Here is a 5709-nt window from a genome sequence, read left to right on the forward strand (position 1 = left end):
TCGTCACTGCGCATGTGCTAAGCATCACTTCCGTTTTCAGTAAGCCCTCTGCCACGCCACCCCCTCCACTGTAGAGTGCGCATGCGGCAAACTGGGCGTGGTTTGGGGGTAATGAAATCAGGAGGGCGGGGCTTTGCTTTATAGAAGCAAATTCCGTAGTCTTGGCGCTCAGAAAGCAACGAAAATCTAAGTAGGCCTGTTGATCAGCTCTGTGTTTATGCCCAAAAGAGCTGTGGAAGGAAATACAATAAAGGTTTAGCAATAGTCTGGGAGTGGTAGAATTATAAGTGATTTTTATTTTTCTCTAAGTTTTATCCACAATGAACATTTATTTTTGTAATTACAAAGAAAAAACATTAACAAAAATAAGGATAGCTAATCTTTATACACTGCTTTGTGCCAGGCACTGTGCCACGCCTTTACATGTGTTAACTAATTTAATCCTTAGCAACCCCGGATGGAAGTTACCATTAATGTCCCCATTTACAGACGGGGAGATTGAGGGTCAGAGAGATCCCAAGATCAGAGCCAGTTAATATCAGTGCTGGATTATAACCCAAGCAGTGGTCCCAGAGTCTTTAGGAAAGGTCTCAGAGCTCCAGAGGAACTTTTACTCCCATCTTCACTTGTGAAATCTTTTTTTGTTTTTTGTTAGTTGAGGTCCAGTCTGCTCCTTATGTACAACAGAATAAAAAGTTGCCCGGTTCTGTGCCATCTTCATGATCGTTGGTATGTTTGAGTCCACTGTTGAGTGCCTTCCAACCCAGGAGGCTCATCTTCCAGCACTATATGGAAGTATATAATATTTGCTTGTGATCCATAAGATTTTCACTGGCTAATTGTTGGGAATTTCAGAACATTTAATTGTGCTCCTGAGGAACCTGTACATAGATCAAGAGGGAGTCATTCGAACAGGACAAATGGATAGTGTGTGGTTTAAAGTCAAGAAAGGTATGTGTCAGGGTTGTATCCTTTCACCATAACTATTCAATCTATAATTGGTGGGTATTCAATCTATATGCTGAGCAAATAACCTGAGAACCTGAACTATATGAAGAATAGAGCGTCAGGATTAGAGGAAGACTCGTTAACAACCTGTGTTATACAGATGACACAACCTTGCTTGCTGAAAGTGAAGAGGACTTGAAGCACTTACTGATGCAGATCAAGACCACAGCCTTCAGCATGGATTACACCTCAACATAAAGAAAACAAAAATCCTCACAACTGGTCCAGTAAGGAACATCATGATAAACGGGGAAAAAACAGAAGTTGTAAAGGATTTCATTTTACTTGGATCCACCATCAACACCCATGAAAGCAGTAGTCAAGAAATCAAAAGACATGTTGCATTGGGCAACTCTACTGCAAAAGACCTCTTTATACTCCCGAGGTTCACTCTTCAGCCAAAGATTAGACTGGCCCATAAAACAAAACAAGTCTAAAAGGGCACACCAGCCCAAGGGCAAGGACTGGAAGACAAGAGGGAACAGAAAAGCTGGTAAAAGGGAACCCAAGGTCGAGAAGGAAGAGTGTTGACATGTCGTGGGGTTGTTAACCAACATCATAAAACAATGTGTGTACTGTTTCATGAGAAACTAGTTTGTTCCGTAAACCTTCATCTAAAGTACAATTAAAAAAAAAAAAAAGGCTTCTTTAAAGCATTAAAAGCAAAGATGTCACCTTGAAGATTAAGGTGCACCTGACCCAATCCATGGTGTTTTCAATTGCCTCATATGCAGGCAAAAACTGGATGATGAATATGGAAGACCAAAGAAGAATTGGCGCTTTTGAATCGTGGTGTTGGCGAAGAATATTGAATACACCATGGACTGCCAAAAGAACAAACGAATCCGTCTTGGACAAAGTACAACCAGCATGCTCCTTAGAAGCAAGGTTGTCGAGACTGCATCTCACATACCTGGGACATGTTATCAGGAGGAATCAGTCCCTGGAGAAGGACAACATGCCGGTAAAGTAGAGCAAAAAAGACGAAGACCCTTAACGAGATGTATTGACACAGTGGCTGCAACAATGGGCTCAAGCATAACAACGACTATGAGAAAAGCGCGGGACTGGGCAGCGTTTTGTTCTGTTGTACACAGGGCCACTGTGAGTCGGAACTGACTCGACGGCTCCTAACAACAATTTTTGGAAGTGGATCACCAGGCCTTTCTTCCTAGCCTGTCTTAGTCTGGAAGTTCCACTGAATCCTGTCAACCATGGGTAACCCTGCTGTTATTTGAAATACCAGTGACATAGCTTCCAGCAGCAGAGCAACATGAAAGACACCACAGTACCGACAAACTGAAAATCTTACTCACTCTTAAATCCAATTCATAATTACCTCCTCTAGGCAGCTTTCCCTAAACATCACTTCCTAGACATAAAGTGAATCCCATCCATACTCTGCTATCTATTATCTAGAACAAGGGTTTTTCACCTGAGGTTATTGGGTGGACTTCAGGGGGCCCATTGTTGAAACTCTGTCAACAATTTTGTGTGCATGTGCATTTGTCAATGGAGAGGTATACCTTCCATTAGGGATCTCTAGGTAAATAAATATTGGCTTAAGGAAAAGCACAGCAAAGTGTTAGGTATTCTTTGTTAGTGTTGCTGTTGTTGAGAATATACACAGCAGAACATACACCAATTCAACAATGTCTACATGTATGATTCAGTGACATTGACTACATTCTTCAAGTTCTGCAACCATTCTCACCCTCCTTTTCTGAGTTGTTCCTCACCCATTAATACAAACTCTCTACCCATTAGGTTTCCGATCTAATCTTGCTGTTGTCAGTTTGATCCTGTATAGATAGATCTTAAAAGAGTGCAATACTCAAGGCAGACATTCTTTACTAGTTAAGCTCAACTATTGCTTGGTTTTTTTTTTTTTTATTGTTTGGTTTTAAGAAGACTTCAGGGGATATTTTTGGTTTAAGGTTTAAAGATTATCTTAGGGTAATATTTCAGGGGTTCATCCACCCCCCATGGCTCCAGAAATGCTGGATCCCACTGAAATTTTAAATTTTGTTTTGCATTTTTTCCCTTTTGATTGGAATTCTTCTATAGAATCTTTTATCAGTGTGTTCAGTAATGGTAGCCAGGCACCATCCAGTTCTTCTGGCCTCATGGCAAAGGAGGCAGTTGTTTATGGAGGCAATTAGCCACTCATTCCATTTGCTCCTATTCCTGACTCTCCTTCCTCTGTTGCTCCAGATAAATAGAGACCAACTGTTGTACCTTGGATAGCCAGCAGCTTGCAAGCTTTTAAGACCCCAGTCACTGCCCAAGTAACTAAGAGGTAGAACAGAAGCAGTAAACATGGTATTGGGCCAATTAACTGGAATGTACCATGAAACCATGACCCTCAACCTCCAAACCAAGGAACCAAATCCCATGAGATGTTTGGTTGTGCATAAGCAATCTCAGCTGCTGCTTTTTTTTTCTTTGTCATTGTTATAAATATATCTGTCAATATACAATGTAACTTTTTACAGGTGTACAACTTTTGGGGAGCCCTGGTGGTTAAGAGCTCAGGCTGTTAACCAAAAAGTTCAGCAGTTCAAATCCACCAGCTGCTTCTTGGGAACCATATGGAGCAGTTCTGCTCTGACCTATAGAGTTGCTATGAGTCGAAATCGACTCGATGGCAATGGATTTGATTATTTGGTTTTGGTACAACTTATTGACAGCAATTACGTTAGTTGACTGTGCAACCCTACCCTTGAATCAATGTGATTTTTCCATCACCATAAACTGAAACTTAACACTCCATAAGCAATAACCCCTTCCTTCCCCCTTTTCCCACCTCTAGTAACCACTGATAACCTTTGGCCTCTATACATTCTCCTGTTCTTGACTTTTTATAGAAGTGAATTCATTCAATATTTGTCTTTTTGTGGTTGACTTATTTCACTCCGCATATTGTCTTCAAGCTCTATCTATATAGTAGCATGTTATCAAGACTTCATTTCTCCTACCGGCTGAGTAATATTCCATTGCACATATGTACCACATTTTCTTTATTGGTTCATCTGTTGATGGGCATTTAGATTGTTTCCAACTTTTGCCTATTGTGAATAGTGCTCAATGAACAAGTATCTTTCTGAGTCTCTGCTTTCAAGTTGTCTGGGTATATACCTAGCAGTGGAATTGCTGGATCATATGGTAGTTCTATTTTTATTTTTTTGGGGAACCGCCATATTGTTTCCCACAGTGGCTATACCATTTTGCATTCCCACCAGCAGTAGATAAGGGTTCCAATTTCCTCACAGCCTCATAGACATTTTTTTTTCTGTTTTTCTTCCTTCTTTCCTTCCTCCCTCCCTCCCTCCTTCCTTCCTTCCTTCCTTTCTTTCTTTCTCTTAGCCATCCTAAACCCCGTTATTGTAGAATCCATTCCAACTCATAGTGACCCTAAAGGACAGAGTTGAACTGCCATCCTAAAAAAAAAAAATCCTAGTGGGAGTGAAATGCTATCTCACTGTGACCTTGATTTGCATCTCTCTGATGGCTAATGACCTTGAACATCTTTTCATGTGTTTGGTGGTCATTTGAATGTCTCTTTGATGAAATGTCTGTTGAAGTCTTTTGCTCAATTTATGATTGGGCAAATGATTGGGTTGTTTTTGTTGTTGTTAAATTGTCCAAGTTCTATATATATTTAGTTATTAGATTTTCATCAGATATGTGGTTTCCAAAGATATTCTCCCAGTCTGTAGCTTGTTTTTTCACATTTTTGATAAAGTCTTTTGATGAACTAAAGTTTTTAATTTTTATGAGGTCGCATTTATTTAGTTTGTCTTTTATTTGTGCTTCGTTATTTATTTGTTATTGTATTAGATAACCCATTATTAAAAGCTAGGCCCGACGGCATTGCCCCTGCATTTTCTTCTAAGAATTTTATGGTTTCAGTTTTCACATACAGGTCTTTAATCCATTTTAAATTCGTATTTTGTATGGTGTGAGGCATATGTCTTGTTTCATTTTTCTGCATGTGGAAATCCAATTTCCCAACACCATTTATTGAAGAGACTCTTCTTTCCCCATCGAATGGACTTAGCACCCTTGTCAAAAATCACTTGACCATAGATGTGTGGGTTTGTTCCCGGACTCTCAATTCTATTCCATTGATCTATAGTCTATTGTTATACCAGTACCAGGCTGTTGTGGTTCCTGCAGCTAAGTGTTAGGTATTCTTCATTCGCAAGACTCCCCATCTGGAGCCGAAGTATGAAACTCACCACACCACAATTCCCATTAAAAGACATCTGAAACTAGTGTTGTGGTTCACCTCTGTTGCAAGCAGAAAGTGTTTATATGGAAAATGCTATGAAGGAGGATGGGTAGTTGGAGAAACATAATATGAATGGAAAACATGATGAAATGATGTACGAAGAGCTAAGGCAAATTTTAAAAACCACATCCACTCTCAGGAGGGTTTCCTGCAATGTTCCTCAGGAAATAAATCTTCCCTGGATATGCCACTTCCTCTATCAACCCTGTCCTGGCTCCTACCACCTAGAGATAAGATCTCTTCCTCCCCAGAATTGCCACAGTGATCCCCTTGTACTTGTTATGACACGAGGAATGTCTTCATCAGGTTGTGTGTAATTGACTCAATTCTGTTACCACCAGCCTGTGTTCCTTGAAGATGATGCATCTCCCTGAACCCCACCTGGTGCTCCATGGGCTTCAGAATCA

The sequence above is a fragment of the Elephas maximus genome, chromosome 25, assembly GCF_024166365.1.
Source record: "Elephas maximus indicus isolate mEleMax1 chromosome 25, mEleMax1 primary haplotype, whole genome shotgun sequence".
Classification (NCBI taxonomy): domain Eukaryota; kingdom Metazoa; phylum Chordata; class Mammalia; order Proboscidea; family Elephantidae; genus Elephas; species Elephas maximus.